The following is a 12,036-nucleotide window of genomic DNA, read 5'->3' as shown; positions in this document are numbered from 1 at the left end:
AATGCGTTGATATCGTCAATATTAAAAATGTTCAGGGTTTAGTCGAAATAATATATAATTTTAGATACAATAAATAATTGTTTTAACCTTGTGTAGCTTAATGGGATATATTTTCAAAAGAACCCACGGCATTCTCAGCTAACTTGATAAAAAGTTTCTCGGTTATATTTTTTTTCTTTTCTCTTAAGCTTACGTATGGAGATTTCAATTATCCAAATATGACATAAACTGCATGGCTTAGCAACTGCCTTTTCCTTTTTTGTGTATGCAGCAAACTTACTAATTATCTGGTATATTGTGCTATGTAAGAAACGAAAATTATTTCATTTATCTATTGATAATTGTCTTCAATTGCATGTGCTTATAAACAAACATGATGTGGAAAAAGGATACGTTAGTTATGGTTATCAAAAACAATATGATCTTTTAGAGGATCAGTGCGAGAAAAAAAAAAACCTCATACCATAATGCTTATTTTTAAGATTATAATGATTTAATGTTAGCCAATTAATGTACATGTGATTTATCATTTACAATGAAGTGATTTTTTTTTATTAGCATATGAAAAGAGGATCTATGTTGAAACACTAATGGATTCTTTAACATACAAATGTACCATTTGAGAAAGTATTGTATGAACAGCTCATTTCTTCTCAATATCACTGTACTTAATTTACAACAAAGTGTATTTCTTTTTCCGATTTTATACATTTACTTTAAAAAATAAATAAATACGGGTTTGCTGTGTTAAAAATTGTTTTACTTGTGTTTTAGGTGTTGAATCCGTGTGTTTAGACGAAAAATGACAAACAATGAAGTTTTGTAGCCAACAGCACACTTATTTTGTTTTTAATGATGCATACAAAATTAGCCCAGATTTCCCCTGAAATGTTCTACTGCCTCAAAACAATAACCCACTTAAATAGATCGGACCGTCTAAACTGTCCAGAAAATTTTCAGCAGATCAAATACGATGTAGTATTCATCGTCGTAAACAACAAAATCTTCTACGGGATGTGAATTTCAAATAAAATCGGTTGTTTAGGCCCTTGTGTTACAGTTAAGAATGCTAAAATGTCCAAAATTGAGAAATATCGATATGAAAGCGGAAAACATCTGAAATGTATCAATCATGTAAGTTAGATTAGAACCAGACCATACTATTTTGGACAAAGGTTCTCACTATTTCATAAATTGTATGAAATATTGACTGCGACGTTTTCTCCAACGTTTGATCCAACAAGACCCTGAATGTATGTTAATTTTTATATATTCTTTCAAGGTTTTAGTGTTTCCTAAAACTCAAGAGTCTGCATTTGAAGAGTTTGATAGAAAAAAAATGCATCAACAATGTTAAAATATGTGTTACTACGTGTGTCAATAAGTTTTATATAATGAGTATATTGCATATTAGTAATATCACAAAATGTAGTAAAGTAATTCTGGGGATTAAAGTTTTCAAATATATTAATAATCTCTATATGATGCTCCATGATTAGATTACAAAATAAAACTAAATAAATCTCAAAAGCATTGTAGTTAATAAGAATATTTTAAAAGATATTTTGTTTGATACTAAGTTTCCTTTGTTAAACATTGCAACCCATTTTACTCTGTCTGACGATTTCTATGTAAATTTTAGGTATCTGATAAAGAAGAACAATTGAAGTCAATGGAAAAATACCAAAGATTTCTTCATTGCCATGAGTTAACCTGACCCCCTTCCCCTTATAATTTGAGCTTGCTCACATTGCCTATAGGTTTTGTTCTGGGGGGGGGGGGGGGGGGGGGTTAGGGGGGGTGAAAATGTTTGACAAAAGAATGTGTTCAGAAATAATATTAATCAGTCCAAAACCATTTTTTTGTTCGCCGTAAATTGCATCTTTTTAACACGTATGGAATTGTAGCTCCCAGGTCGTTCATCCGAATTTTTTCAGACTTGCAGGCAGGTTAAATTTACAATCGTTTTATTTGATTTTTTGTTATTAAGACCAAAATATGATATATGAAAGAATAATCATAGGAGTATAATTATATTACTATTGCTGATGTAATTAGTTATATTTTGTAATAAACTGTTAATTAAAATAAACGATTAAATCAAATTTTATTAATGTAAAAAGATAAGTTAATCAAGGGTGGTGACAGTAGCATTTGTGGCCTTCACAGGTGGCAAGATATGAATAACCGCACGTGCAGTCATCAGAGTGATAGCATTCGTGCACCGTGTTTATATTTCGCTCAGCCCGACGAGGGTGATGGCAGTGGCATTGGTGGTTATCACATGTGGCGACCTGATTTCCACCGCACGTGCAGTCATCAGCGTGAACGCATTCGTTCTGTGCGTGACAATGGCACATGTTGTTCTCACAGTGCCCGACCATATTGGCTCCGCAAGATTTGTCACACTCGGCGTCGGTTGTGCATGCTGTGTTTTGGCTCGCAACCAAAGTTACTGGAAACGAACATAAAATTAGATATACATGACTGTATTTGGTTACCCTATCTCTCTGTCTGTCTGTCTGTCTGTCTGTCTGTCTCTCTCTGTCTCTCTGTCTGTCTCTGTCTGTCTCTCTCTGTCTATCTGTCTCTGTCTCTGTCTCTGTCTCTCTCTCTCTCTCTCTCTCTCTCTCTCTCTCTCTCTCTCTCAGAGTAATCTGAAGAAGCAAATTTTCAATACTTGTAAAAGCGTTCCACTTCGATACTCGATACGATATTAGTTACAAGATCTAACAATATTCCATAAGAGCACAGGGGTTCGCCACGAACTTTTTGTTTTCACTTAGTGGCCAATTCCTGTTCTATAAAATACACAATGGAAAAATCAAAACTCAATCGCTACCTCGGATGGAGTTATAACTTTTTTCGGATCTTAAATCTTGCATGCTAGGTATCAATAGATCTGGAAATTAAAGGACCATAAGATAGTTTTTAGAAATACCTGAAAAATGTATGCATCGGCAAGAGTATAGAAGTTTTAAGCGTTTTCTACCAGATTTAGCTCTTTGATCAGATGTCATACACCAAATTAATCTCTGATCTTTTATTGGTCAATTAAAGATAATGTGTACGAGATCGAAATTTGAATTTGCCTCTGTGCGAGTTCGATCATCAATTAAAACTACACTTCAATTCAATTCAATTTATTTCACTCAATATTCCCCCCCCCCCCACACACTTTTTCTCGCAGCAACAAATTGTTTAAAATTTACATATAAAAAATTGCATTAACATGGAGTCCCCCCCCCCACACTCTTTTTGGAAGTATGTAAAAATTGATGTGAAAATAAGGAAATGAGGAGTGAAATTGAAGTTACATACTATGCCCCCCCCCCCCCCCCCCCCCCCCCCCGGATTAGGATTTTGAAGATTTTGGGAAACTTAAAATTTCTCCTGATTAAAAATGAAGGCCACATGCAAGCTCCGGTAACACATTTAAAAATCATAATTTTCATAAGTGAAGGATGAGATCCCTTCCCATATGATAATACACGTGAGCAGCACTTAATTTATGTGCAATTTGGGGTTGAACTGTTGGCAGTGAATTTTCAGTTAATCAATAATCTTACCATTTCATGTCATAGAAAGTATAATGGTCTAATGGTTTTAGATTTGCTTCTGTGTGCCTACATGTACATCATCGTCTGCACAGATTTAGAGAAGGGGTGGAAGTGAGGGGTCCAGACCCCCCCCCCCCCCCCCTGAAAATTCATTTATATCAATAGTAAAATTACCAAAATACATTTTGGACCCTAATGCTCTTACAGACATGTAAACACTCTAACCCATTGCGCTTCAATGTTAGCTAGGTAACATTATTTGGGGGGTAAATATTTAATTAATATTTTATATACTTTGTTGTTTATCTCAATAGGAAGTATACATCACGATATGCAGGTGTCCTGCACCACCTTAAAACTGTTATTTACCTAATCAAATAGTGCAAGTGGATTTGAAGAATAGGTCATAAAAATGCATGCATGTTATAAATAACTGATCTTTGTCTGAAGTTACGTACACAACACAGGTCTGCAGGTCTCATTAGCGGGTACTAGTTTTACCCAGCTCTTCGATTAGATGGGTTCACGTGTACATGTATGTGTTTTCCATATGCAGAAAAGGATTAGTTAAGATCGGCTAAAGGAATTCATTATTTTGTTTTAATTGGATTATCATTATGATGTTGACCAATATAGGTAAGCATAATACATGCAGTAGCAGTAGCACAATATAATGAGATGCCAGCATACATTAAAGTTCTACTTTCACTTTCTAAATGTGATCTCCCTTTGACAGCATACTGTATCATCATCTTTTAATATTTAAATAAGCTTATCATCGTTACCTATCCTGTCGCATTTGTAAAGTTTCTCTCATTTTAATTGCAAAAGTTATTTTTTTTCATTTGTCAGACTTGCACTATTGATTTGACCCCATATTGACCCTGTATAAACAATTTCGTATTAAATTTGTGTATTACATGTAAGTAAGTGTAGACACTTATCATTTTTATATGAGTTATAATAGGAAGGAAGGAGTATTTCTTTCTTAGTGTATTATAATGCATCAAATACAATGTAGGTCATGACCTTATTGGACTGTTCTGACCCCATGAAACAGGAAAATGCAAAATATCTTCTAATGTCATTATGATGCATCATATGGTGTAAAGTACATTAATGACCCCCAGGTATTGTCCTTGTAGTGTTTGATCCATGTGGGTAATTCCTAGCCTAATGATGACACGGCTTTGTTTAGGAGACTTTACAATTGCCCCAAATAGGCGAATACACATTTTGTTTATAAATCTTAAAAATTGAATTAAGCAATTTCCAAAATGTTAATGTGCATCAGGAGAGAAAAAGATATCAAGAAATTATTTAAAATTTGCTACTGTACACATGTAAGAATGTATTAAGAAGACTGAATCTTTAGAACCAGGTTAGATTGGGGGGGGGGGGGGGGGGGGGAGGGGGGTGGGGGATGAATGTGGAGTATAAACATTTATAATTTGAATCATTTATTGTTATCAATTTTAACTTGTCAATGAATACTAGTTATTGATCCCAAGGTAGAAATATGACCTCTGATCATATCTCAATAGATCATTTGTCAATTATGCAAGGTGTAATGTAATTTTTTTTAAGAATAACATTTTTTACCAGTTTATAAAAGTTTTTAGACACCCACATTATATTTTGATTTTAATAGATCATTCGACAATTAAGGGGGGGGGGGGGGGGGGGGGGGGGAACAGTTTATATTTGAGTTTGTTTGGGGGTGGGGGTTCCAAGTCATATATTTGACAATTTTTTAATGTAATTTAAAATAAGACTAGGCCATACTACAGTCATGAACATGAATAGTATAGAACAAAACACAAACTAATACATGTATTTATACATAGGAAGTATTACAAAACATAGATGATTGATCTATATCTGGGTTCTTAAATTGAATCATATATCATGTACATATTATATTATTGTTTCTTTGTTCAAGACATTGCAGATAATATGTAGGTCATGATCCCAAGTGCTCTTCCTGAAATTAACAAATAGAACCATTATAACAGGAGCTTGGACTTTGGGTAGTTGTGGCAAACAGCAATGTGACGTATGCCTGTCTATTTCATTGCTGCCCACTCAGTGAAAGCGCATTGAAATCAACATGATTTTTCTGGCTTTTGAGCTAAAACTACGCAATCGGTGCATATTTCACTTGAATCCAGCATCATTTTTAACATGTTTTGACGCAAGAAATGATAGCTACGTCCTCCGCAAAGTCCAAGGCCTTGTTAAAATGGTTCTATCATAAAAACCATTGAGATCCCCACCTTAATCCAAAGATATTATTCTTCTTTAGGTCATGGCGCATCAGATCATTATGGCATGTAAGTCATGACCCTAAGGGGTCATCCTGACCCCCTTAGAATAAGAAGTTGTCAATTATCTTTATTATTGATGTTTGATGATCCTATCTCTATTTAATCTTTATTATTAAGTCTCCCGAATGAAATTTGGAGACTTATTGTTTTTGTACGGTTCTTAATACATGTATTAATATTCTTCGTCTTTTTCTTCTTTCCTGCTCTGAACTTGTTTCTCAGAGATGGCTTAACAGAATTGTACAAAACTCGAGGATATGATAGGCCTGCATATCTTATTGTGCACCCTGGTTTGATTTTTCTCGTTTTGGGTTAGACAATCAGTTTTCAGGGGGTCAAAAGGGTGTGGGGTCTAACATTGAACCTTGTAGGAAGAATTGTAGACTCTATTGTAAATGCTAACTTGAAAACGGACAAAGATAATAATATAGGGTTTTCATAATCATATATTGACTGTTACTGGCAATATATAGGGTTTATTAGATCTGACCCCTGGGTCATCCCCATCCCCAAGGAATTTGAAATTTCCATATATTTCAGAAACTGTTATAATCATGACCCCTAAACCATATATATTCATGTTTCTGATGTCAAGGGGCAACAAATGTTATGTAGGTCATGGGCCCTGTGGGTGGTCCTGACCCCCTTAAACAGCAATTCCCTTAATATCTTCAAAACAGTTAAGATCCCCACCCTTAAACATATATATTCTTGTTCCTTGTGTCAAGGGGCATCAAACGGTATGTAGGTCATGGGCCCTGGGGGTGGTCATGACCCCCCTCGAACAGGAAGTGCACGAATATCTCGAAAACGGTTTAGATCCCCACCCCTTAACCATATATATTCATGACCCTTAAAGGGCATCAAAAGGTATGTAGGTAATGGGCCTCAGGGTTAAATTTAATTTTTCGAAACCGAAATGCACATCTATGGAACAGTTCCTATCATATCCCAAGATATGATGTGTCTATCCATTAAATCATAAAAGGAGTTCTAGGATCTATGTTTTTAGAAGAGATAAACGTCAATTTTCTGCTACTTTTTGACTCCCTGGATGAAATTTAAATTTTTAAAACCTTACTGCACATCTATAGAACTGTCCCTATCATATCCCAAGATATGATGTGTCTATCCATTAAATCATAAGAGAAGCTCCTGGATCTGTGGGGTTTTTTTTTTAGTGATAAACATCAATTTTCTGCTATTATTTGAATCCCTGGATGAAATTTAACTTTTTAAAACCTTATTGCACATCTATAAGACAGCCCCAATTATATCCCAAGAGATGACGTAGCTACTCCACAAGTTGTAAGAGTACGGTAGTTCTGGGAACGATACTTTTTTGCCAAAAAAAAGTCATTTTTTGTTGCCCGCTGATCCCCTTAATAAAAAAAAATTCTGGAACCTGATCTCACTTCAATATGACACCCCAATCATATTGTAGAAGATCATTTGCTTACTGCCAAAAAAAATGACGTTTTTGAAACCAGTTGTTTTGTTAAAAAAAAACAAAAAAACGTCATTTTTCAGCCATTAAATGATCCCCAGGACAAAATTGAAAATTCCAAAACCTTATTGCGCATCTATAGGATACCCTAAAACATATTCCAAGAGATGATTTGTCTACTGTTGAAAATGTAGGAGGAGTTCGAGGAAGGTTTTTTGTGAAAAAAAAACGTCATTTTTTACCAATTATTTGACCCCCAGGACTAACAGAGAATTTTTAAAACCTTTTTACAAAACAACATGATACCCCAAATCAAACTCCAAGAGTTGAGTTTGCTGGTTTATAAGATGTAAGAGCAGTTTGAGAAAGTAAAATGTGACAAAAGGACGGACGGACGGAACAGGGTAACAACAATGTAACCGAACTTTCTTTAGAAAGTGCGGGTATAATTAGAGAAAAAAATATGAGAAAAAAGTACAAATGTTCAAGGAGGACAGACTGATTCAAAAATGTCATGTATAAATAAACAGAGGTTTTTTTTAAGTTTTAAAGTAGACATTAATTCATAAAATTTAAAAGTGTTTGGTCTTTCACAAAATCTAGGTTTCAAGTATTTTTGTCTAGTACATGAAAAAACATTACATTCTGATATAAAGTGCATTTCACCAGCTATTTGATTGTTATTACATAATGTGCAGCATCTTTCATTTAGAGGAATGCCTAACCATCTACCAGTTTCTACAGGAAGTCGGTGATTCGACGTTCGAAATTTAACAAGTATTTTTCGAAGTTTCGATGGTAGAATACTCAAATATTTTTTCATATCCAAAAGTTAATTTGAAAGTTTTATACAGAAAAGTACATTGAAGCGTTTAATAGGCATTTACTCCAGAAAAGTTGTGACCAACTTCTGACCAGACCGGCCATTGTGATAGAAAATGATAAACACAATTTCATTGGTTAATATTCCTGATGGTCCAATCAGAATCAGTATTTCTCAAAGATGTCAAAATGGCTGGCCCTGTCAGAAGTCAATGTGGCTGCAGAATAAAAGTTCAGTTTGGATAGTATTTACGGAATTTTATCGGAATTTAAGGATGTAAGTAGCGTGCATTTGATGTGAGATTTTAAAAGATTAGTGCGAATATTTCTCGACTTGTTGCAATACTGCTGTTGTCTACGAAAGCCGAGAAGGATCATTCGAGATTCGAGATTCGAAATACGAGATTCGAAATACGAGATTCGAGATTCGAAATTCGAGATTCAATATCTAAATTAACCAATCAAATCAAGGATCTGAAAATATGTATCCTAGCGAAATCAAACTGTTCTAAATAAAAATCATACGTACATGCTCTTATATACAAATAAATGCTATGTTCACTTCTCCCTACCTAACTAAATAATTATTTGTATTTACTTTTACACAGAATATCTAAGTAGACTAGTAATAATGCAGTGTGCTTCGCGGATCTAAGTGATTTTGTTTGCCCTGGTGCATTTCCACCTGATGTGTTTGAACCCTCAGGTATTCCACCACCAGTTATAGTTTAAAACCCGGGTTTATCCACCCCTTTTGTGTAAAAATGCGGTTATGGTAGAGAACTTCATAAGCGTAGCTAATTTTTTCTGTAGGGGGTCCTAGGCCAATTTTAAGAAATTTTACTATGTAAATTTAATAAGCTCCAATTTTCCCGAGGAGGGGGTCCAGATCCCTTGACCCGGTCCTTTCTAGATCCCCGCATGAAGATTAGTACATGTATCTAAATAATCTAAATATAAATAATCTGTCCTGTTTCACTAATAAATATAAGCATTACTTATCGTTTTTATGTATGCATACAGTGATACACTAGTACTATGATTATAAACAAATCATTGAGATATTATCACATCATACGGAATTATTAATAAATACAATTTTTTTTCCTTTTTCTCAGTAAACAACTTATTATGAGTCTTACTTTTGGAATTGTTTTCAATATAGAAGGATACCTACTCTCTACAATTAAAGGTAGGGATGATAGGGTGTCAATTTGTTCACATTGCCGATTTCTTGTGCAGAGAACAGTAAAACCTTTTATTTGATTGTGCATGAATATTTCAAAATTAATTGTTGTACATATATTTTGTTATAATTCATTCATTGATATATCAACAAGAAAGAATAAAAGCATATGTTTCACAGCCAAGTTAAGTTTCTCTGTAGTTTCCTACCCCCCTACCCCCACCGCACCAAAATTGGCAATAATTACATATAAGTCATACTAATGTTTACTTTTTTTGTAAGTAAATCTCTAAAGATGTAAATAAGCACTGCAAACAAAGATGTGTGTATTTAATATACTACTACATTACACTTAGCCAGATAAAATGTAATCAGGATGAAGTTACAAGGGGTATGTGGTGCAAATTTACCAATTTGCACCACTCACACAGAACACCAAATAAAGAAACTGTGAGTGGTGTGTGGAATGCATAAAAGATGGCGGCAAATTATCTCAAATATTCAGTGCAGAAACCCACAAATAGGCTGTTATTTGTTACATATCCTGCAAAAACATTGATAAAAAATGTTATCGTCCCATTACATAGCCGATTAAGTTAATGTGTACATATGGTCAACGTACATGTAATTCTAATATACAAGAAGGCGGACGTATCAGGCGGGGATCCAGAAATTAAATTTCAGAAATGATCGGTTGAATTACATTCAATGCTTTGAAAATTGTTTTAAACAATCGCACGGGTCAAAATGCGTGATAGAAGCTATGTACAGTGTAATTGGAAACTTTCATTTTAAATCAATATGAAGTATTACCTATTATAACAAATGAGAGTATAGCACAACTGCCACAAGCAATACATGTCCTTTACCGGCACCACCTCCCTCCCCTTAAAAAATGAAACAATTGCCGTTTTATTTGCTAAAATGTGTGTGGTTCAAGATTTTTCTAAAGAACATACCCGATTAGAATTGAAAAAGAGTCGTACGTTTAAAACTAATTTTGTCAAATTTTTTAGATTCATTTGGTTATATTTTGGTCCATTTGGGTAAATATATGCACCAGCGCAGCTCTAATTTATATATAATCAGGCCATAAATTCAAAATATTTTGCTTTAAATCCAGTGGATGAAAGAAAAGGAAAGCAAGTCGAACTCGATGAGTGCTAATACCTGTGTTGAATGAATGGTACAGTAGGATATGCGCAAAAAAGTCCCGTCTACTCTTTCCTACCCTATAATTATTGGAATATTAAATCCGATTATAAGAGTCAAATCAAAAATTAAGTACGGATATGTACCTGTTTATCAAAAGTAAAACTACTCATAATTTATCTACAGTGCATCGTTATGGAGCTACACAGAAAGTTTTATATTAATTTGCCGAGCCAAATAAAAAAAACCCTGAAAACAAAGAGAGAAAACAAAGTGGGGACAGAATAACTGACAAATTAATTAGGACTATATAGCCCCCCCCCCCCCCTTCTTGAAATGTATATACTGAAAAAAGATTATTGGCGTACAACATCCGCACACAATTAAAGAAAATTTCATGGTTTATTTTTTTCATTTTCGCTAGCTAATGTAAGACATCACAAATACCCCAAACCCCCTCACGGAAAAGGAAATGCTAGGTGATGAGAGAGAGAGAGAGAGAGAGAGAGAGAGAGAGAGAGAGAGAGAGAGAGAGAGAGAGAGAGAGAGAGAGAGAGAGAGAGTCGATGTAAATCACAGGTGCGCTAACACCGTTAAAATTAAAGCTTGCTAGTTGGTCTGCCCTACCCTAGCTACCTCCTCTCTTTTCTCGTTTTAGAGGCTTAATTATTGTCTATATATGCTTGTAACAAATCAAATCAATTTCAAATTCTAAATCAAACTGAATTTGACACTACAAAACTCTCTCTCTCTCTCTCTCTCTCTCTCTCTCTCTCTCTCTCTCTCTCTCTCTCTCTCTCTCTCCCTCTCTCTCCTCTCTCTCTCTATATCGACAATGGCATTGCCATACCCTACAATACACTATTCTTATCTGGATTTTTGTCTTTGAGGTTGTAAATCATTATATCTTCTATGGTTTAAAACTTTATCATAACCTATATTTTGACATGTCGATTATTTCATTGAGTTTCGTTTCATAGCTAAAACATTAAGATTAAACAGATCTTTCTTCGCGAGCCGATTTTTACACAGTTGGGGCGAATACACTTCGGGTTAAAATTCTTCGGGGGGAAATACATGCAGGGCAAACAAAACCACTTAGATTCGCAAACCCAACAGTGTTATTTCTAATTTAATTGTTTATACTGTGTGGGGTTAATTCATCAATGTTAATTTAACCATTTTATAACCACTATATAAGAGCTATTAAGACATTTATTTGTAGGAAAGAGCATGTACGAATGATCTTTATTAAGAACAGTTTGATGTTGCTAGGATACAGGTTTCAGATCCATGATTTGATTGGTTAATTTAGATATTGAATCTCGAATTTCGAATCTCGTATTTCGAATCTCGTATTTCGAATCTCGAATCTCGAATGATCCTTCTCGGCTTTCGTAGTTGTCAGAGGCAAAATCCCATCGTGAGCCCTGGACTGGTAAATGTCCGAGTAAAAATAAACTGGCGAATTCGAGAGAATAATGACGTATATCTCCGCTATTTTAAGACCCATCAACTTGAAATTCGGCATGAGTGTATCTT

The sequence above is a fragment of the Magallana gigas genome, chromosome 3 (assembly GCF_963853765.1).
Source record: "Magallana gigas chromosome 3, xbMagGiga1.1, whole genome shotgun sequence".
Lineage (NCBI taxonomy): Eukaryota > Metazoa > Mollusca > Bivalvia > Ostreida > Ostreidae > Magallana > Magallana gigas.
The sequence above is the reverse complement of the archived record's forward strand: the minus strand, read 5'-3'. Positions refer to the sequence as shown.